The sequence below is a fragment of the Eublepharis macularius genome, chromosome 3 (genome assembly GCF_028583425.1).
Source record: "Eublepharis macularius isolate TG4126 chromosome 3, MPM_Emac_v1.0, whole genome shotgun sequence".
In the NCBI taxonomy this organism is placed as follows: domain Eukaryota; kingdom Metazoa; phylum Chordata; class Lepidosauria; order Squamata; family Eublepharidae; genus Eublepharis; species Eublepharis macularius.
Window position 1 is genome coordinate 151,587,826 of NC_072792.1, and position 24,634 is coordinate 151,612,459.

A 24,634-nucleotide genomic window follows, 5' to 3' on the forward strand; every position below is an offset into this window, starting at 1 on the left:
ATGGATTCTGTGCCACCACTGACCTGTTGAGACTTGTTCAAAGACAACACAAACATTCCCACTCCAGTCCAAGAGTCCTTCTACAGTGCTTTTGAGCCGTGTCATTCAGATGTCGCAGCAAAATCAGGCCCTTTGTGCTAATGGCAAACACATTACCATTCTCTAAATACGTATTTTTTTAAACTGTCAGGCACATTCAATTTGCTTTTAATAGCTGTTATCATTTATTGGATGTAATTGCTTGCATTTTAAAGATGTCTGAATGTATTTTAAGAGAAATGACAAAACCAGACTGATCAGTGTTCCATAGAATAAATAGACTTAGAGGCTGTCTATCACATCATTGCCCAGAGTACATGTTGCCAAAAAAAAAAATAGTTCTTTTGGATGCTGCTAATCACCCTGCTCATATCCAGTGTTCCATGAGCTTCAGGCCTCCTGACCTGTGTTATTGATGAACAGGATATTGTCACAGAATCCTGAAGTATCATTTGAAGACGTGTAGTGATGGAAATAATGGTATGTGCCATGGCAGCTGAATACCTAGCCAGTATTTTTCAGATTGGGCAGGGCTTCCTGGCTCTACCCCACTTGGCATTTTAGAAGTATCTGAATACTTTTATTGCCTCAAACGAGAAATAGATAGATATGTTGATATATGGCTTCAGTGAGGCTTTTGAGGGACCAAAAGAAGGCATGGCTCCATTAAGCCTTCCCTATACAGCTACAAAAGTGTTTGGAATCTCCTTGCAATCCTATACATCTACTTGTTCACTCATTTTCTCTCCAATGATTGGATACCCAAACCTTCCTATCCCAGAAAAGAGGCTTGCGTATTGGGTGAGGCCTAATGCAGATCTAGTCATGATGACAATGTAAGTCATGTCTTTTTACTGTGCCTCAGAGATCTGGAAAGCCATTACTTGGCTTTGCTAAGCATGCATAGGTATATTGGTCTGATGACACCATTAATCCAACCGTGATTTGCCAAGACTAGCCTTGATCAAAGCAACAACATATTCATGCCAGCTCCATGAAGAAGAGAAAGGCTTACCCTCCTCTTGTATACATCATCAGCAACAGAAGCAATATAATTGACCTATGTCAGCATGCTAAATCTCAGCCTGGGCCTAATGAGGCATGTTTTTCATTTCGTGGTGGGAGTGGCACTAGCAACAGCATGGCCTCATTAGGACCAGGACTAGTAAAGGGATGTCTGTGTGTCTAGAAAAATGGTTTGTCACCTTTTTGTACTTTCTCAAAATGGCTTCCAACTAAAAGAGTAAAACAGATTGAAGCAAACAATAGTAAAATCAATTGTAACAAATAAAAACAAAATCAATGATAACATGGCCATTAAAAAAAAAAGTCAGGACATAAAAATGCATTAAACAACATAACATTTGATTTATCTACCGCCCTTCTGGACAACTTACCTTCCACTCTGGGCAGTTTACAAAGTGTGTCATTATCATCCCCACTACAATCATCATGATAACCTCATAGGTTATAATATAAATGTAATATATAAAACAGAGCAGTCTACAATGATGGTAATAAAACAGTCCTTGAGCTAGGAGCTGAGCATGGGACAGCTAAAAAAGATGGAAACCCTTGGTTAAAAGCCTGGGTAAAGGTAAATGTTTTGGCCTGGCTCCTAAAGGAGAATAAGGAAGGTGCCAAGTGAACCTCAAGGGGAGGGCAGTCCAAAGGTGAGGCACCACTATCACAAAAAATGCTGTCTCTGGTCTCCATCTGCCTCATCTCTGGAGGTGGGGGCACAGAGAGCAGGATTTGAAAAGAGGATCTCAACTGGTAGGCTGGACAATACAGGAGGAAGTGGTTCCCTCTTGATCCTTTCTTGGGGCTTTTTTTCTGGGAAAAGAGGTGGTGGAACTCAGGACTGCACAATGACATCACTTTGGGTCAGCTGGAACAAGGGTTTTTTTTAAAAAGTTTAAATCGCCCTCGGTGAAAATGGTCACATGGCTGGTGGCCCCGCCCCCTGATCTCCAGACAAAGGGGAGTTTAGATTGCCCTCCGCGCTGCTGTGTGGAGGTCAATCTAAACTCCCTTCTGTCTGGAGATCAGGGGGTAGGGCCACCGGCCATGTAACCATTTTCAAGAGGTGCCGGAACTCCGTTCCACCGCGTTCCTGCTGAAAAAAAGCTCGAGTCCTTTTATCTCTTTGTGTGTCTATCTGTCTGGCTAGACAGAAGACGAAAGGTAGCACAAGAGTTCATGCATCAGGGACCTATGAAATAAACACAGTAGTGCTTCAAGTAATCCTTGAACTTCTCTCGCACTGCTTTATGAGTATCATATGCTGACCTACTGCATCATTCCCCTTCAGGTGCTATAGATATCACCTAATTCATTTCCTTCCCACCTGACAATAGCGTGAACATTATTTCTTACTGTATACCCAGTTATGCTTCGTTTCTGCTACACCTCCTCCATAGTTTCAGTTCACACATATGGCAGTGCCAATTTGTGGCCTTTCACATGTGCTAACACTGACTCCTTTTTTGAAACTCTGATTCCCTCACAGAAAATACTCATTTTTTCCTAGGGGATATCAGATACTAGGAAAACTGACTTACGTTTGTTCTGGCTCCTGACCTTGCCTTCTACTTTTTTTATCTGCTTGATGAACCCTAAGATTTGGACCTAGTCTGAAGAAACCTTCATCAGTTCCAGTCAAAAGTACAAGCTTGACAATAGGCTAGGGATTCTAGGAGCAGTGCTGGTATTGGGACCTAACATCTGTTGATGTTGAAACCTTTAGTCACCTCATACAAAGAGCTCACAAACTGTTTATACTGGTGGTTTAACTATTTTAGATAACCAATTATATTGATATAATTTGTAGATTATCTTTGGAATAGATTCCATCTCATACAATCAGAAGAAAGCATTGTTAGAGGTAGTGTGGCAGGTAATCATTTTCTCTATTGCTGAGCAAGAAGTGCACTCTGCTTAAATGAATCTCCTTGTTTCTAGCCCCGAGGGATTTGGGGCCCTGGTGTTGCTGACTGCTTAAGTCTGACCTAGTTACCTGACCACTAAACGTAAGATTCCAGAGGGACGGCTAAGGCCTCATCTGCTGTTCTTAAAGGCATCTGATTCTGTTGAACATGCAATAATCCACGGTTGGAAGGGCACGAGGTTAAATGAAGTGAATAATTTGTTCTCCATACTTATTGTCTGAATTATTTATCATGTGACCATATTAACGTTCAGCTGCTTTCCTCCATAGGGTCCATAAAACATTGCAAAGGATTTTGGCAAAGTTGTGGAGGAGGAAAAGAAAATTGATTGGAAATCTGAGGGAACAGTTGGGTAAGTTCCTAAGCAATGAGTTCGTCATTGTTCTTACAATACTAATTCCTTCCTGTACCATGCAAGTTGATAACACATTCATTGATTGTCATGTGCTGTTGTAAATTGTTCATGATGTGTAACAATAACCACGTCTTTGAAGGACACCCAGCTAATTTGCCATCATGTTAGAAACACCTACACCCCCTCCCATGCCCATTTGCTGGAACAAGCTAAATAACTTTCGTGCTGGTTTAGTCAGAATAGTTAAAATCTGATCTACCCCCACTCTGTCTTCCTTTCCCAATACCAAGCATTTAATATATTTCCAGTTGATTTATAGGAACAAGTTAGCAAAGCAAAGGCTTTTTAAGGTGGAAGAAGGATCATTTTTGCAGTATCTTCCTTCTACATGCTACAAACAATGGGACTGATAGTGGCAAACGCCATAAGGCGGTCACGTTTCCATAAATCATTTATGCAGTAAGCAGCTGCAGAAGCAGTGTGTGATAACACTCTTTGCATTAGCCAGCTGATAAAATCCTTTTGTCTTTGTGCTGACATGGTCAATATTCTTACATCCAGCTTCTTATATATTGAAATTCTCTATCACTGTAATATGCAAAGTCTTTATTTTTGAAAAACAAACACGCACAATTATACTCTCTTGGAAAATTAAATAGTTTGCATTGATTCAAACTTGTATTCCTTATTTCCTTTGTTAGACACATTATAATTTAAGCCAGGCATAGGCTAAGCCTTTATGAATCCTACATTTATACTTGTACGCTTATTTTTTAAAGACAGCACTTTCTCTCCTTGGCCTCATTTTGCATTGTGATGCTCACAGACACACTTTCTTACAGCAAATAAGTGCCAATAACATTCCAGTAGGAAGTTGTCCTACACACATCAGCTTAAAATAATGGGAGCAGCACAAGAGCAGAGTATCCTTGTGTGGCCCCCATTCATTTTAGCTCAACTTGAGTAGTAGAAATACTTGGTGGATTGTGTTGTACATTTCTCTACAATAGTGGCTATTAGCTCTTTTTCCCATCAAAAACAAGTTCCTACCTTAAACTTTTATTTAACATTATTTTTAGTCTTGGTCTGTCTTGCACAAACAGGAAAGGAACACCTTGGCTAGCAGTGACATCTTGCTGAGCATTTGCTTTTCCTTTCCTGCTGCAGGTACTACATGGGTTGGGGTAGCCAGAGGTGTGGGGCCTTGGGCATGAGCCAGTAACTGAATTCTTGTTTAAGACATAGACTTTAGTTTTGCTGGTTGGTTCGTTTTTTTGCTGGATTGATTGATTGATTGAACTTGTATTCCGCTTTCCCCACAAATGGGCTAGGGTGGATAACAACAATATTTAAAATCAACAATAAAATCATAAATAACAGACAGTTCAGTTCAACATCACCCTGAATAGCAGCTGTTCTTTCTTAGCCCCAGCCAACACACTGGAGGAAGGTAACCAGATAACCAAGATGAACCAACCGGTGGGAACCAGAATGGGGGGGTTACATTACGCCCCCTCCAAACAGGAGACTGACCCAGCCTCAGCTTGGTGGAACATCTCTGTCTTGTGGGCCTGGCGAAAGGATGATAAATCACGCTGGGCCCAGTCTCAGCAGACAGAGAGTTCCACCAGGCTGGTGCCAGGACAGAGAAAGCCCTGGCTCTAGTCAATGCCAAGTGAGCCTCCCTGGGGCCAGGGGCTGCCAGCAACTGTTTATCAGCTCATTGAAGCATTCTCCGGGGCACATATGGGGAGAGGTGGTCCCACAGATGATGATGACAATGATAATAACAACAACAACATTTGAATTATATACTGCTTTTCAAGACACTCAGAGTGGTTTACAAAGTATGTTATTATCATCATCACAACAATCACCCTGTGAGGTGGGTGGGGCTGAAAGAGCTATGGAAGAGCTGACCCAAGGTCACCCAGCTTGCTTCAAGTAGAGGAGTGGGGAATCAAACCCAGTTCTCCAGATTAGAGTCCTGCCGCTCTTAACCACTACACCAAACTAGCTGGTCCCAGTCCGCTCAGGGCTTTATGGGTTAAAACCAAAACCTTGAATCTGATCCAGAACTCCACAGGGAGTCAATGGAGCTGCTGTAAATCCAGTGTTATGCACATCCTATACGAAGTGTCCGTGAGAATACACACAGCCGCATTCTGGACCATTGTCATTTCCGGAGGAGACCCAAGGAAAGCCTAGTGTAGAGAGAGTTACAGCAGTCTGACCTGGAGGTGACCATTGCTTGGATCACTGTCATTAAGTCATGAGTTGAAAGGTAGGGAGCAAGCCGCCTGGCCTTCCACAATTGGAAAAAGGCAGACCTGGGAACTGCTGTGACCTGGGCCTCCATAGATAAGGAGGCATCCAGAATCACCCCCAGACTCCTGACTGTTGAAACAGGCATAAGCAGCACCCCATTGAGGGCCAGGAGCCGGATCCCTGAACCCAACAATCCACAGCCCAAATACAGGACTTTCATCTTCATTGGATCCAGTTTCAGTTGACTTAAGCCACTTTGGGTCCCTTTGGGGAGAAAAGTGGGATACAAATATTTAAATAAAAATTAAATAATGAGGCTTTCATACCCTGTAAGTATTAACTTTTAAAATATGGTTTTATATTTTATTTTAATTCCTAATTGACTATGAGAAGAAGGCTTATCCATGGTCCTGCAGGAGAAATGCTTGCAGCCTAGGAAGTGTTTCTGTGCTCTCTCTTTGTGGGTTAAAGTTTCAGAGGACTCAGGGTAGGATGATGATGCTACTGCTCTTGCAAGGGATCTAGTATCTTCAGTATCATGTATCCAAAGAAAGAAAAAGGCTATCTGGATGTCTCTGGAAAATTCACACCATCACTCAATCAACGTGCCACATCAAATGATAACCAACACATCAAATAGATGAGATCAATTCATATAGTTTTGAGGCGTCACTTGTACAGCAACATTTTAAATCATCACATATTAATTGCAATTCATTGTGCCTTTAGAAGGAACAAGAAATATATACTGGGTTTCTTTGCTGCATTAATATTTTCCCATTAGTGGGGCTCTCTCTCTTTTCGTCTCAGTGAAAGAGAGTGTGATTGGGGGAGGTCAAAATAGCCTGAAAAAAGAAGTATGTGGACAGAGGGAGCCTAACTGAACCAAAAAACATATAAAACTGAGGCTGTTGATATCAATGTAGGCCCATTGCCATCCTTCAAAGGAGCAGAAGCAACAATTTTATATAGAAGGTAATTACATTATTCCTTTAGGCTGAAAGAAATTTCTCATTTTGGTTATATGACTCTCGTCATTAAATGAATACAAAGAATCCAGCTTTACAAATCAAAGAACTCAATGCTGTATTTTTGACTGGAATATAACTACCGCTTTTTTTCTGCAATGAAACATTTCCCATGCAAATATCTCCAGGCATTTCTTCATAGCCTGAATTTCCTTTCTTGTTTATCTCTGCTGTTGCCTAACTAAGAAACTGGAATGTACAAAAGGAACAAGAATATCAATTAATTAATTTGCTTAGTTCTGCTTGCTAGTGGCAGAGGCCATGGATCAATGCTGGGAAAATGCACAGAAATTAAAAGACCCACAATAACATATGCATTTGGGTAAAACTGCAGGCAATTGGATTGGATTATTGTCTTAACTGTGTTGGTAATTTCAGGCATTGCAACCCAAAACGTACTGAAGTGAACAAAAAACATTGCTCACCTCCTGCCATCCTCCAAAGGAAAGGTGAAAAGGAGCTGATGGTATTTATTAGTGACTAAGAAATTTCAAGCACGCTAGCTTTGACTACACACTCCAGATCTCTGGCAAAGGAAATCATCTAAACAGATGGTTAGCATTCTTCTTACAGGAAACAGTTCTGAGCATGAACTTTAATTGAATGGTTTAGCACTGTATAAATTAACATCTTCGAAGCTCTTGATCATCTCAGGTGAATTTTTTAAATAAACATTTTCAATTTTCTAAAATCTTTCAGTGGAACAGATATTATTAAATGAAAGCTAATCTGTTTTAGAAACTATGCTTTACAAAGAAGCTCCCCATTTTAGTTAAAAATGAAGTTCAGCTCATATATAAATAAAAGAAAAAGCACAGTTGTGACTAGGAATATATGTTTAGACCTGAAAATATAGACCTGAAAAACAATGTAGTATTTTTGGGGTATATTAGGATATCCAGATTAATATTCAAGATTCTCAGGAAAACCAGTATCTGGTTCCCAAATATTTCTGGAAATATTTGGGAATATTCGGGAATATCCAGGACCAGCATTTTAAGGATCCCAGGCCTGTTTCCCCCACATTTTACAGGTTTCCCAGGTACCAGGAAGGAGAGGGAAGGGAGGTGTCTCTCCCAGGCAAACAAGTTCACATATTAGGAGGAGCACTGGAAATATTTGCCCAATCATGATAATTCTCTCATAGCTCATAGCTTTCTGAACATGGGCAGACAGGATAAAAAGCAGACATTGGTGCAGCTTCAATCCATTTCAGGACAAGAGTTTTTTGGAGTGCTGCTGTGCTGCTGGCTGCCCTGGTCTGTCTGTGCCTTGGATTAATTCTACTGCCTACTGCTGCCTGTCTGAGTACAGCCACTTCTTGTTCTGTGCCAGGACTGATTTGCCCTTTGTTTTAAAATATCATTTAAAATATTATTTCATGTTTATCTCTGTTTCTTGTTTTTGCCGGTTGGGTTGTAGTTGCAGGGGGGATCCTTTGTTTCCTTTCTGGTACCTTTTAAAAATAATTTTCCCTGGTTTTATTTTATTTTGCATTATTTTAAAAAGAGTTTAAAAGGCTTGTGCTGTTTTCTTGGATTTCTTGGGTGCTGTATTCTTGGGTTTCTTTTGACATTTTTCTGATTCTGGTTTTACAGTTGTTCTTCTATAGTTGTTAAAAGATCTTTCTATTTTGTGTTTTTTGGTGAAGTGGTTTCAAGGAGTTTTAAGATGTTTCTGTTAAGTTTCAAAAAATTTAATTGTTTTGAAGGAAATTTCTGATTAAGTTTTAATAACAGTTAATAGCAGGTAAAGGTTTAGGTATTTTAAAAAAACACAAACTAAATTTCAGCTTAGAGTTCAGTGTTTTCCCAGAAAATAATTAGGCTTTTATTAGGCTTACAGAATAATAAGAATCCAAGAGTAGACATGGGCACAAAATGGAAAAAGCCCAAAATGAGAGTTTTGTGTTTCGTCGCGATCCACGAATCACGAATCATGAAACTTCATGAAATTGACACATTTGCCGAAACGATTCGCTAGTTTCATGATTCGTCAGAACCCAGGGCATTTCAACCCCCCCCCCCATACCCGGAGATGCCAAACTCGCAGGGAGACTTCAGCAGGCTCTCTTCCACCCACCCTCCCAGTTTGCGATACGTTGATCAGGAAGGGTGGGAAAGGAAGTGCTGCCAGAGTGTATGACTGAAACGGGGACCGGGAGTTGCTGGATCAGAGGAGGATGAAGGACTGGCCATGGTGGAGCTGGGCCGGGAAGACAAAGTGAGGGGTGGGGTGGAGGAAAAAAGGCACCCTCACCCAAAGACCTTCCCATAGCAAGGCCAAGAGCTGGAAATAAGAGGCTTCTTTTAGTCTCTTTAAAGCAGCAGCAGCCAAAAGCACAATCCCAAATCCTTCCACACACTCTCCCACTCCAATCCCAGCAAAACACTGACATAGAACAGAACAGGAGGTCTGTGTTTGGCTGACAGTCCTGCCTAACGAGTTTTGGAGGGGTGAGATTGGTGTGCCCATGGCTACAGAAGGCTAACCTTCTTGTTGTCTAGGGGATTGACCCTCAGCTCCTGGCTGTATAGGGCAGAATGGAAGCTCTCCAGATGGTGAGGAGAGCTGCCAATCAAGTGTAAGTGGGCTATGATTGGGGTTTCCAATGGCAACAAAAGGTCTGGGCCCATTGTTGCCTAGGGAATCAATGGATTGGCGCCAGCCTGTCTGAAATTACGAATCGTTCAGGAAGCGGACGAAACAGGCCAAAAAGTCATGAATTTCATGATAATTTTGTGATAACTGTGGCCTCACAAAACGCTGTTTTGTGACACACAAAACAGCCCGTTTCGTGACGAAATTTGCTTCATATTTCAATTTGTGTCTATCCAGGAGAGGTTTTAAAAAAATGGGGCATAGGGTTTACTTTTTTATTAACCTAGAATTCAAAACAACTGAAGCCAGATGGTTTTAAAAAATAGGGTTTAGGCTGACCTTAGGAAATGCAATCCTGAGGGAGATGCCAAAAGTGCTTTGGGAGCCAACTAGGAGGTATGATGATGTATCTGGCCTCTCTGTCATCGTAACCCCCACTTATGATGATGTACTGGCCAGGTGCTGCTCCACCCACCATCCCCACCAGCACGCAGACCTGCCAGCATGGTGAAGGGCATGGTGGGGGCAGGGAACAAGTTAATCAGCTCCCTAATTCATTTTGGGCATCCATGGAAAGTTACAATAGACTCTCAAGTTGCTGCAAAAGCTGCCTTCCCCCAGCTTGGCCCCTCACAAATGTCCGAGAGGAACATAGTTGGCATAGGATGCCAGCTACAGCCACCACCAATCTGCTCATGCCCTCATAGTGGCTGAGCCCATTCCCAAGAGCCCAATTATAACCCCCTCCACCCTACAAAACCCCCATCTGGAGTACCCATTAACTCAGGTAAGTAGGGTCATGGCATGAGGTTCTGCACAAGAGTGCAGTGGGCACTTTGAGAGATTTTGTGAGCACTGTGCACTCACACATGAGAGGATAGCATGGCTCCTGGCCCCAAGACATCATGACCCATTCCTGCCAAAGAGGCAGTCACCCAGGCAGCCGCATTCAGTGGAACTGTCTTGCATTGGGTGGGGCAGGAATGCTAGCAGGCTATGTCAGGGCTGCATGCAGACTCCCTTGACTGTACTCCCCCCTCAGTCAGAGGGGAGAGCACGGCCATGGGTTGGGGTAACTGCAATGACAGCCATGCAATCCCTCGATTGTTCCCCTCACAGGATTAGAGCTCCAAGCAGCCGCAGCAGGAGCAAAACAGCCCGATGCAGTCAACGGCCACCAGAATGGAATAACAGTCCCCAAGACTGGGGGCCATCATTCCTCTCTGAGTGCCATCATTCTGGCCCCAGAGCAAGAGTCTTGTGGTCAATCCCACATTTCCCTCACATCTTTTCAGTGCAGTAACGTATTCCAATGGAGCCAATGCAAGTCAATGGGCATTCATGCCTCCTATCATATCCAATGGGTCTTCAAGCCTCTCCCATTATTTCCAATGTCATTCTCATCATTCATTTCAGTGCCTCCCTGCCTTGGCTTGTCTCTGAGGAGCTGCCTGTCTAGGTGCCAAGACTTGGGGGGGGGGAGCTGATCCTGAGTGCCAGGAGCTGCGGGTTTGGCCCTCACCGGGTCTTGCTACATCTCTGGTTTTACTTTTCAGGGAGGGGGCCATGTTTCTTGCGAAGGGATTTGCAAGTGAGCTTTAGTTGTTTCACTTGGATTCTCTGGTTTGACATTTATTATGTTGTGCTTGTCACATTGCCCATTGGTTGTGCTGGGATTCCCTGGTCTGATGTTGGTTTTGTTGGGCTTGTTGGTTCTGTTTGCATTTGAAGGCTTGTGCATTTGGCATGGCTTCTTTGTCCCGGAGAAAACATGAATTATTATGTTTGGAAACAATAGAGACAGAAAGGTGGCTGGGTGCACCTTGTTTAGGTGTCAGTAGAATGGAAAACATTGGTCCAATTTGCTTGAAACTTGGGGGAGCTTTAGCGGACAGGCAGGACTGGGGTCCTTGTAATTTTGGTGTCATTTGGTTGAAAAAAGCCACTCCATGGAAATATTCCCCATAGGGAATAATGAACCCCCCCCCCCAATCAGAATCCCGGGGATCAGGGGAAGTGACCAAATCAATTCTGGAACAGCATGGAGGGACTTGAATAATACAAAATACCAATTTGGAATTCATTCCCAAAATCTGAATCTAAATAATAGCATTTTTTTCCAAGTGTACTTCGCTAACGGCAACAAAAAAAAACCCTCTTCAGAAGACAATTGCTCTTTTCTCTTTCTATTTTAATTAATAAGTAAGAGCTCATTCACGTTGGGCTGACCACACATTGCCATGTGCACCAGCTGCCAACTGATCCCGTTTGAGAAGGATGGGGAAGACCTGAATCCAAATCTTCACCCTTGGGAAGCATTTCACTGTGTCAAATAACATCTGTCTAATCCTCCAAAAACAGGAAAGTTGGATGAGTTTTAGGGCCAGCAATATCTGATTGCATACCCCAGCATATATTATCCCCAATCCATTATCTTGAATAGGGCAGGCAAATTTAGTGTCAGATGCTGATTTCGAACACATGGAACTAGAATTGCTTATGCTCTGTTTCAGCATTTCTTCAACTTTGTATTGGATTTTTGCTAATGTTATGTCTTTGTAAATTTGCATTTATTTATCCTATGGCATTGCTTTTTTTTTAAAATAAAATTTTTATTGGTGAGTGAAAAAACAAAAGAAAAAGACTTTTCCAAATTTAACACGTATAGCCCATTATTCCCCTTGCTCTATCCCCCCACCCTTTTCCTCCCCCTCCCTATTGACTTCCAACAGCTTTCCAACCCTTAACCCTTCTTATTACTTAAATCTAATTCATTTATATTTTCCTACCACCTCTAGATCATAATATCTCTTACTCTAAGCACATTCTTATTCTTTTACATAAATTCTATCAAACATACTATCAATATAGTATATATCATAACAATATAACACAACAGTATGGTATAATATATAGCCGGGATCTCAGTGTCTATTACTTTAGACATTTTCTATTTCTCTTCTTTTAGACTTGTATTCCATCAAATACACTATCAATATAGTATATATCATAAAACATAGGTTGTATGCTATGCCACCAATGTAGCACAGCACACAGCACAATATAACCCAACCACATAGTATATTATAATATAATGTCTGATCCGACACCTTATTGTTATGTATTATATATTACATATTGTATACCTCATTAATATATCTGTTTAACCATTTTCATTGTCCCATAGGTTTAATGTAAAATTCCCTTAAGTGTTATGTTTGCTTAGATTATAATTACATTCCCCCTAAATGGTAAGATCCCTTCTCTCTTCCCATTACAACATTATTCTTTAAAAATTTTCAAACTGCCACAGTTCTCCTTTTACATCCCATTTTTTTTCCAAAAATTGTTTCAATTTCCCGCAGTCAACAATATATTGTCCTAGGTCAAGATCTTTAAGTTTCCTTGTCAATTTGTCTATTTCCGCCATGTACAGCAATTTATAAGTCCAGTCTTCTACAGTTGGTATTTCTTGTGTCTTCCATTTCTGCGCATACAAAAGTCTTGCTGCTACAGTCATGTAAAATAACAATGTTCTATACTGCACTGGAACTGCCTCCATTCCCAGGTTCAGTAACAACAGTTCTGGGTTCTTATTTATTTGTATTTGTAAAATCTCATTAATTGCATCAGTTATTTCACCCCAGTACTGTTTGGCTACTTCACATGTCCACCACATATGATATAATGATCCGTCCTATGGCATTGCTTATTGAAATGCCCTTGATATTGACTGTGCTAATCTCACACTATGTAATCCTTCTTGAATCTCAGTGAGAAAGGAGGACTATAAATGACATAAACAAACAAACAAACAAACTGTTTGCATAATTCCCTGTAGCACATTGGGTTCCTGATATAGCAGAAGATATATGCATAAGAGCCATTTGCTGTGTGTTTATTCTTGTTGGTCAAGGTGTTAATATTTAGGAAGATTTGTTATGACTTTTCTGAACCATACATAATTCATCCATCCAAAATGTTTGTCTGATTGCATGAATGAGTACTTGCAAGTGCTCACATGCTTCCCCACTGCCCCCACACACATTGCTGATGATGAGGTTGCTGCATTGTTTTACTGATAAGTTTTTACATATGCCTCTTTCTTCATTGTTTAGGCATGTGAAGAAGATACCTAAAAAGGAGCCCTGTCAGTCAAGTCAGACTCAATCCATCTTCTTGAGTGGCAGGGTGTGGGGTGGGTAGGTGGTTGAGTGGAGATTTGAGTGTACTGCAGACCTTGGAGTGACCCATTCAAGCAAATCCATCCACTTTTCAGAAGTCCTATGTCTGCAGAACAATCTCCAAGATGATTCCAGCAGCAGATAACAGCTTTGCACGTGGCTAAAGATAAACTAACTGGGAGACCCATGAATGTATCTCCCTAGTGTTTAGAAGGATAAACTTGCAGCTATAGGGCCTCCCCAATGTAGATCAGAATCCTGGGAAGTGAGGAGAGGGAAGTTGACCCTTCTCTTCAGTACAGTTTTGCTGATCAAAACCTCACCTCTCTCCAGGTTGATGTTATTCCCTGGAAGGGGGAACATTTGTACAATTATGCGCCCTGCAAAAAGGATGGAAAAGAAGTAAACCCATGCTAATGCAAAGATGTTTCTAATTTCTGGTTTCCATGGTGTTAAATGTGCTTTATTAGGTGTTCCCCCCCCTGCTAGTTCCTGCTTTTTGTGCAGCTCCTAGGGGCAGACATCTGCCTATATGATGCTATATTAAGAAAATAAATTCATTTACATCTCCCCTCTCTAGCACCTAATGCAAATGTGAATATAAAAAGGCAAACAATCGCAAAAATCTAAATAATTGGATGGTCTGAATTAATAAATTCTGTTTTAGTCTTTGGAATAATCAGGACATCTAAGTACATACACATTCTAGAAGAGAGACCTCTTTTCTCTTTAAGACTTGTCCCAGTTTCTGTATGTTGTTTTGTGCACACATAATGGTTCAAGAGAGCTATAAAAAAAAGACAGACGCCTCACGTTAAATTGAAACTTGTAATAGACACATAAGCAGCACATTTCAATAAACTGCTATGCAAATATAGTGTTTCTTGGGGAGGGGAGATCAGTGAAAAGAGGGAGAATATGGGAAAGACTTTCTTTTTGGATGAGTTTATAGGGAAGCCAGCATTCTACAGAATGAGATTAAAAAATTATAGCCAGGATTGGGGAAGAAAAACCTACTCAGCTAGTTTGAGGGATAATTTGATGTTTGCAAAATGGGTGATTGAAAAGTCAAACGTTCCTTGTTTGTAAAGTTTGTTCATTGTTGTAATCCTACATTGTTGACAGTTTACTTATCACTGAAGGTCAGCAGCCTTTTGAATAATTTTGCACTTGCTTAGTGGAGGCATTCAGTATAGTAGGTTGCTAGTAACCACTGTAGATATATGTTCAGAATCTGCATGGATTACAGATGCTCCCAGTTCATTTAAAACCAACTATTCTAGAATTTACTTGCTGCTTTTGTAATTGTGCAGTTGAAGGCATCCTTCATTCAGTGACATTCATCATGTTGTCCATGCTCATAATTGACAGGATTGAACTACAGGTCCCAGGTGGCAATGTGAGAATGTGTAAATGAATTGTACCTAATCACACTCAATGCTGGTAGTCAGGAAGGTAAAATGATCAAGGCTAGCCACAAAGAGAGACATATTAGAAAGAAATTGGAGGGACAAGCCACAAGCAAGACAGAACTTCAGTACAAGTGTTATTATTGTAAGTGATTTTTATGTGTGTGTGCTTTGGATGGACAGGAGGAGAAGGGGGCCAGCCATGACAAAGCCATGCAAGATGATATATGCACAGAGTATTTACAGATTGGACCTACATGCTCCCATGGGTGATAAAGAGGCAGGCAGGCAAAATAATGCATAGCTAGAACTGAGAAACAAGCCATACAGCTTCCTCCACTCCTCTCCAGTAAAACCAAAAAACAGGTTTATTTAACAAGATGACAGAAAAGGTATGGGGAAAGCATTGTGAGAATGCACATTCACAAAGCATTTATGATCCAACACTGATCCATTTTCAGACATTTGAAATAGAACATTTTTCTGTTTAGGGATGGTGACTGCAATTTGCAATCTGAACAGAGGAGTGATTAATCATCCCTGGTTTGAACTACTAATATAGTATATTTTTAACACACACCATCTTCCCCTGCCCTCAGCTCATTATGACAGATAGATAAACAGCCGCAGACAGTCAATTCAAGTCCTTTGTTTTGTGGCGTCTGTCTGACTTGAACTGCAAGTACATATTTCTATGTGTGCCCTTACAGAGAGCTACTTGCTACTAACAGCTCTTCTGCCTGCTATTATGCTGGCTGTCAGGACATCTTTATATCTAAGGATAGGTCACAATCACAGTTAGTGAGGTGGCACTCTGGGAGCAGCAGCAGCAACAACAAGTAGGCAAGAAAGTATGAAAGAAAGCATGACACCTTTACTAGCAAGAAGCATGACACCTTTACTAGCAAGCATCAGTGCCTCAGGACACTTGTTACCAATGTGACAACTCCCATAACTACCTGACTACAGAACAAGAATGATTTCAAAATCTTATTGGCCTGATCCAACATGGATCCCATAGATTGCTTTCCAGATCAAACACAATCTATGGTGCTTCCAATGAGCAATCTGTTGGGCATTTGGATCTTTATTGCCTACCAGATCCACCCTGCCCTCCTGGTCTGTTTGAAATGCCATGGGTGTGAATTTCCATGAACCTGTGATTCAGAAATTCTGGGGAAGGTACACCCAGTACTCTGATAAGGTTCCCCAATGTCAACCAAATGAGTCAGTGGGCAGTTTTTGTTGCTCCTTTCAGTGATTTAGAAATCTCTGGAAAAGCACACTGAAGAACTCAGGAACAATCTATATTGCACAGTTAAGATTCTCTCAAGTGATATTATTTTAATATGATACTGGAGAACCAGTAATGTTTCCCTATGGTTATTGGTGAAAATATGGGAGAAAACAAATGTTTGATGCTGTGGGGGAATTTATTCCTTGAAAATTCTGAACATCAATACAAGACCATTGGAAAAAAATTCCTGGCATAAATGGGGAAGAAATTCCAAACAGAATAATTTGGACAAATTTGATTACCCCTACTATAAACCATTGTTTTAGGGATTCAGAAGGCCTATATAATGACCTCCTGTCAATTCCACAATTTGGGTCACAATAAGCATATGATTAATGCCATGTATTTAACACCTTTTCAAGTCTTCTATGTTAGGAATAGACATGGGCACCAACAGCAATACGAAGCAAAAAATCCCACGAACACCGCGAACAGCTGTTTGTGAACAAGCTGTTCGTGAGGCCCCATTCTAAACGAACAGGTGGTCGTTGCTAGCCTTGTTTGTTGCGTTCGTCCGCCATTCATCAAGCCAGATAGTCTGGTACCTGCAATCAATTCCTCTAGCAACGGAGGCATGGACTGTCTGAACTCTGTCGGAACTCCTTCTGGCTTTCTTTCTGGCTTGTAAGTTACCCCTCAAAGTAGCTTCCAGGCAGCAGACAGTCCAGTTTTTGCCACTGTAAACAGAAAATGACAGGAAAGGGGGAGACCCATGGATTGTGCCTTTCCCAGGGTGCAATCTCTCTGAAACTTGGGGGGGGGGGTCTTCAGAGGACAGTGAGGTCTATGTCCCCTGCAAATTTGGTGGGTATTGGACATTGGGAAGGTCAGTTGGTAACCCCTCAAAGTAGCTGCCAGCAGACACTGCTGTTTTTGCCAGGACAGGTCCCTTTAAACTAACAGCTGGCAGGCGGCAAGGGGGAATCCCCCCCCTGCCGCTTGCCAGCTGATAGTTTAAAGGGATATTTAAAGGGCCATGTAAGTGGGTTTGAGGGGAGGGGGGCTAAGTGGGGGGTTTGGGGTGGGGGTGGTTCTGGTCCCTACGAACAACGAAACTGTTTGGGAACAGGTCAGGTTCGTCCATGTTCGTTGTTCATTGTTTGTGGATGGCAACGAACCATGAACAGCGTGTTCAGGTTTTTTTCTGTTCATGCCCATGTCTAGTTAGGAATCATCTTATGCTATTTTATACTGGAAATAGTTATTGGGCAGTGAAATGGGAGCCTCCCAGGGGATTATGATAACATCAGTACAACATCCAGTTCTCACAACAGATCCATAGATGAGTTTGAACTTACTCTGCATGCTCTTTCCAAAGCATACATGTAAGCCTGTAAAAGACAGAGCTAGTCTTTGCCAAATGTAGTGTAATCTCATCATGCTGCAAGGTATTGCCAGAAAACATGCTGCTGAATTAATAGTTCCCTAGCTATCACTCTCTCTATATATTGTCTTTATGTATTAGAATTCTTTCTGCTCATGCAAAATTCCATTGTGTTTTCTTTAAGAAAGTAAGAGGCCGCTGATAGGGCAGAGTGGGGGTGAATATGGTGTGGAAGTGGATAGAATTTTGTATTTAAAATTGTAATTGTTTCCATCATTATATATTTCAGTACAAAGTAGTAATAAACAATTACTTTATTGGTTCCCCTTCATTAACTAATACAGCCAGTTTGGTATAGTGGTTAAGAATGGCAGGACTCTAATGTGGAGAGCCGGGTTTGATTCCCCACTCTTCCTCTTGAAGCCAGCTGGGTGACCTTGGGTCAGTCACAGCCCTCTCAGAGCTCTCTCAGTCCCACCCACCTCACAGGGATATTGTTGTGTGGATAATAATAACATACTTTGTAAACTGCTCTGAGTGGGCATTAAGTTGTCCTGAAGGGTGGTATATAAATTGATGATGATGATGATGATGATTACATGCACACTGTTCTAATTAGCTGGATAAGATTTTTTTTCTGACAAGTACACATGGAGTGCAATCCTATGCTTGTTTACTCAGAAGTAAATCCCTTTGAGCTGAACGGTATTTACTCTCATGAAAGTTGTATTGAATTTTAAATGATTTCAGAATATATTAATTTATACCCAGCTTAATAAGCTCTCATAAGATCTCATCTTCATTACCGTCTCATCACAATCAGCTACATAATGCATGTTGAACCAGTGATTTGTCTTTAATGGTTTGAGCTGGAACTAAATCACAACAATTTCATTCCTAGCCTACTAAACCTGAACTGAAGGTGAACCCAAACATTTAATGTTAATAAATGTTAATACCAATAATGCTTTTGAAGTATGATGTCTGAACAAAATAGTTGAACCATAAAACACCCTTCATATATGGGCAAGAATCTAGCTGAACAGAGCATAGAATAAACATAGTTATTTACATAGAGTAATTGCATTGAAATTGTATTGGAATTTAAACAATCTCAGACTATATTAATTTATATCCAGTTTAGTAAACTCTAATGCAGAAGAAATAATTAAAAAGCAGAGCATGGAGTTTGAAAGTCAAATGAAAGAAGAGGGAGAATACACAGAGTAAACTATAAGCAAACATTGAAGCAAATGAAGTGAGAGGAAGCCTCATAATGAAGCTAAAGAAACACCAAAATGTTGAGTTCCCTCACTATTAATGACTCTTATCAAAACATGAGATCAAACATTTAAACAGCTGAGTATGGAAATAAATGTATTACAGGATACCAAGACACTATACAAATATAAGCAAAGGAGAAAAAGAAGATATTGTTTTAGTTCCTCTGATCACATACTTGTGGTGAAATGAAGTCAGTGGGCATGCTTGTTTATTGAACGGGAGGGGGAAGATTGCTTAGGGGAACCAAAGATCATTATATCAGAGCACATCTTTCATTTTAATGATGCTATTTGGCCACAAGAATCCATTTAAATTTATGGCAAGGTTGCACCAGTTAATTGCCCACAATGCAGCAGAGTTCACATAGCCTAGCCATCTTGACTTGTCTTGAGAGCCAACATGGTATAGTGATTCAAGTGTAAGACTAGGATATGGGAGATTCAGGTTCGAACCCCTACTCCGCCCTGAAAGCTTGCTGGGTTACCTTGGGCCTGCCACATACATACTCTAAGCCTAACCCATAGGGTTGTTGTGAGGATAAAATAGAAGAGAGGAGAACAATGTTAGCTGCTTTAGTTCCTCACTGGAGCCAAAGGTGGGGTAGAAATAAAGTCTATGAATGAAAAAATAAATCTGTATCTATATCTTGAGTATACACACAGATCAGGGAACAGGTGCAAGTACATTGTGAGTAGCAAGTTTCTTGTGCAATTAGAAAGAGGTGTTGGGTAAAGCAAGGAGGCAGTACTCCATTGTTTTTAATAAGTTCTATTTCATAGCTTATTTAATGTGGTATGGTAACATGTTGTTTCCAGATTCTTGTGGAATTCAGACAAGCCAAATTTACTGTTGGTTGGATTTACAAATTAAAATGATTTATTAAGCACAATTGCACTTTCTTTCAGCAACAGCAAATAATGAAATATGTTGCATTTCCTCACCTACAACCATCAGTGGCACCAGATGAGAGATAGTAGGTGACCAACCACTCTCCAAGGATCTTTACAGTCCAGTCCTAAGCAGAGTTCAACCTTGAAGCCAGTGGGCCCAAAAAGATATCTCTGCTTAGAACTGAACTGTCAGCGTAACTCAATGTACACTGAGCAGTGTAACTGCTCAGAAAGCTCTAATTTGGGGTGTTCTGCAGCGACATGTGGAATTTTTATTCATCAGCCTAAGGGCTGGATCCCACAATGCAAAAATGGAAAAAAATCTACTTGGCATAGTTACATTTGCAGAAGGAAATACTCAAGTTCTTGTGTAACATCTAACCCACTGATCCACGAAGTCAACCTTCAGCTGTTTTCACTTGCAATGCATTTGAGGAATTGTCATGTGGCCCCAAAGAAAAGCTCTGTGAAGAGCAACTTATGAGCAAAGAAGTTCCTGGCTTTAGTTAATGGCATCAAGAAAGGCAACAATCTCCTTCCTCTCCCACATTGTACCTCAGAGAGCCATTTTAGGTTCACCCAGGACTTGTTGCACAATATCTTGTGCAAGTGGAATGCAAACAGAGGTACAATAAGTTTGTCTTAGCACAACTGGTTATTGTGGTCTTTTTATTGCATTTCTGCTCATGCAAGAACTCTAAAAAAAAATGGAAATATTTGCACTGGATCCAACCCTATATTCTTTTCTGTTTTTATAATAGAAAAATTATGATAGGTTTTTGGCACTGTCAATAAAGTTCATTAATGGCATTAATTAAGAGATTGTCAAGGTCGCCTAGGGGAACTTCGATTGTTTGTGTAAACATATCTGTCATGTTGCTCATAAAGCTGTGATGATGCTAAACCATTATTAAGTTAATACATACACAATTAACCAGACCTGGCTTCATACCATGGAAATTCAAATAGAACAATTGTGCAGTTAATAATGGCTTGGTTCTTACTCTCCAGGTAAAGTGACTCCTTTGTGCTTACCACTGCAGGTGGCAATGAAAGAAATATCAAAATCTCTTTTGAAAAAACTGGGTCAAAGTTTTCATAAGGGATAAGTAAGACTTTATCAAAGACTGTTCCTCAATTCCTTTTAGAAACCAAGATTGCTGAAGACATTCACTATATGTCTGTCTGTTATGTGCCGTCAAGTTGCCTCCGACCTGTGGCGATCCTATGAATGAAAGACCTCCCAAATTACCTGTTGTTAACAGATTTGCTCAGATCTTGCAAACCAGAGGACGGGGCTTCTTTTATACCTATAGAAATGCAAACTACTTTGTGGAATTTGGGAGTCCAATTGAAGGGTACAAAAGAGGAACGCCTGAGTTGATTGGTAAAAGAAGGGACTCTGTTCTCATTATTGTGTTCTGATCTGGTTCCACATCACTACCCCACACCTAACTTCCAGTTCCTTGCCTAGTCCACCTTCAGCCAGCCTGAGTAGAAAAACATAAGAGCTCTGCCAGATCAGACCAGTGGTCTATCTAGTCCAACATCTTGTCTCACACAGTGGCCAACCAGTTACTCTGGAGGGCCAACAACAGGGCATAGAGGCCAAGGTCTTCCCCTGATGTTGTCTCCTGGCACTGGTACTCAGAAGTTTACTGCCTCTGAATATGGAGGTTCCCTTTACTCACCATGGCTGATAGACCGCTCGTCTATGAATCTGTCTAATCCACGTTTAAAACTCTCTATGCCTGTGGGTATCACTACATCATCCAGTGATGAACGCCACATTTAATCAGTGTAAATTTCCCCCCTATTTCTGTCCTGAATCTACTGACCATGAGCTTCATCAAATCCTGTCATGTCTGTACCCCTACATCCATGCCATTGTTCTATGTGTTGAACCATTACTAATGCTGTACCTTAATTTCATTTTGCAAATGCTCTAACCATCACTTTTGTTTCTCTAGCAGCCTGAGAACACAGCTGTCTTATCTCTTTTCTTTGAAGCTCACAGAAGTGACCTTGTACTGTCTGAAATGTTACAGTTTACTCTCATGCATTCCCAGACCATTTCCCGTGCAAACCTGTGGTCTAGGTGGGAGGGGGGAAATGAGTGGGTATTTAGAGTTGTACTTTCTCCAAGTTTCTATTCCTATCGAGGAAGCGATAGGACAGAGGTTTATAAAATTATGCTCAGGGTAGAGAGAGTGAACAGAGAGAACTTTGTCTTCATCTCCCAAAATACTAGAATTCGATGGGATTTGTCAGGCTATGGGTGACAGGATATGGTAGACAGGTCCCTGTATCATTGCAACAAGAAGTCCAAGCTCTTGGTTAAATGGTTTTATTCAGAAATCCAATCATTTCCATATATATGTCCATAGAATTACTCAGAGGCAAGAAAGCATCTTCCACTGCTTTCCCATTATAGTATTGACTCCAACAGCACTCCCAGACTCTTTACCCAACTTATTTATGAAAACATCACACTATCCACAGCTGGTAAATCAGCTGCTTTCCCAACTAATATCACCTCCTTCTTGTCTGGTTTCAGATCCAACTTATTCACTTTCATCCACTTGACCACAGCTTTATGAGCTGAGATAGCTATTGCTAAGGGCTTAGTAAAAATCTATATAGCTGGGCGTCATCAGTAAATTGATAACAGCAACTCCAAAATTTTGGTTGGCTCTGTCTCTTGGCTTGATATAAATATTGAAGAGCATTGATGAGAGTTCCTTGAGGGAGTTCCCTGAGAGTCCCTCAAAGGATACCACATTTTAACACTTGTACAGATAATTCACCCTACCCTATATCTCTTTGAGTCTTCCATAGGAACTCTTTGCATCCTCTTGGAAAAGAATAGTCAAAACCAATGGAGAACAGCCTCTGAAATTCTCGTGCCATTTTCCAAGTGCCACAACAGAACTGAATTACCTACTGTGTCCAAATCTGTAGGCAGATGTACAAGGGTCAGTAGGGAGGTACTGGCTTCATCCATTTGCAAACAGAAATCATCCACCAGATCAACCAAAGCTCTCTTGGTCCTAAACCTGATCCAGATGAATTGAAAGTAGATGTGTCATCCAGGTAAACCTACTCTATCTGAGTACAATCCTTACCCACAAAAGGCAGGTTGGACACAGATCTGTAACTGGTCAAACTTTCTTGCCAGGAAATGGGAAGTGGGATGTAATGGTTAGAATGATGGACCAGGATCTGGGAGAATCGGGTTCAAATCCCAAATCTGCCACAGAAGCTTACTGGGTGACTTAGAGCCATCAGTCTCTTAGTGTTGTGAGAATAAAATGGGGGATAGGAGAATGCTGTTATAAGGCACCTTGGATCCTGTTTGGGAACAAAAGGAAGAATATAAATCTCTACAAAAATTAATTAATTAATCAACAATTTTAGTAAGAACATCTCTTAATTTTTCCTGGCATGGTACTTTCTACCAAGAAGGACAAACATTCATTCAGGCAACTCTAAAAACCCTATCAACATCAATCAGGGAAATCAATCTGAAACTATCCATAAAATCCTGACAACTGGATCTTTCGAATGCCTTGGACATTCTCATTGTATCAAAACTCTTGCAATAGGATGAAGGAGGGTAGCAATTTAGCTATCACTTGCTTCACACAGCCTTGAATTGGGAGTGGGGGAAGATGTGCAATATGATTTGGGAAAGTAAGCCTGAACATGCGATGAGCACACATGCAAAGTCTGGAGATATTTGGATTCTCACACTCACTTTTAATTAGTGGCAGCCAAGAATATAGCCATGCCTACACCACGCAAGCTGCACTTAGAAATATAAGGATAAAGACCAAGGATGTCAACATGGGGTAAGCAAAGCTCAAGCATCATATACCTGAATTGCGTGAGCAACTGCCTCCTTATATTCTACCCTGTTTGACACACAGCGATGTTTAAGCCAGGCTTATTCTCTGCTATATAATAAAATGCCAATCATCAACATTAGATACTTCAGGCTGTAAGTATATTTTCTAATGCCAGAAGCACAGAAAAGTTAGCAGTGATTTTTTAAAAAATTCATCTTTCTCATTCTCCACCAAGAAACAAATATAATTGAAGAGCAGCGCTAGTGAAATTATCTACGTTACTGTTAAAACAAGTGTCATCAAAAGGGAAAACAGTTTGGGTTCATAAATTCATTGGTCAGAGTTTAGAAATTAGAAAAACATGAATGAATTTATCAGTACAGACTTCTCAGAAATACTTTAAATATCTCTCCCTAATTTTAATTCTTCATATATCTGCAGTGTAACACAGGATGATGTGTGGGATCATGTGCATACACACCATGGGAAATACACGGCAGGCCTCACTGAGTGCACATATTAAACACATGGGATGGGATCCTTCCAGCATTTTCACTAGAGGAAAAGGCAGAGAGGCCCCTTTGGACCTATCAAAAGGCTAATTCTAGGGATCATTGGACAGCATGACCAAAAAGCCAAGTGGAATAGACTACAGTGAGAAGATAACTGCGCTCATCTATTGCCAATCTTGTTTATGATATTTTGAATTTTAATTGGGGTTTAATTAAGATTGAAATTATATCTACATTTCATGGCCCAGTGCTGTGATATTCTAGACTGCCTTAAAAATATTTTGGATTATATATGAATTATGCTATTGAAAAGTCACGAGTTGTGGCATTGCAACCCACAATAATCCCAAACTTTGAACAAAAAAAGCAATGTTACTTAACAGATCCACTTTAGTCAAGATATAGAATACCAGCAGGGCACAAAGAACACTACCAGAAGGTGCAAGAGGTGCTGAAACACGAGTAAGATGAAATGAGCTGTTACAGGCCATTCCAATGTACAGATAACTGAGCAGTCTGGACGTACCCTGTGCAGGATGCCTGCCTCTCTAAGCACAAGGCCATCATGCCATGGCAGCTGCAGAAGTCCTAGAGACTCTTGCTCAGAAGTGATTTAAACTGAATTTGGAGCAGGTTGCTTTGAA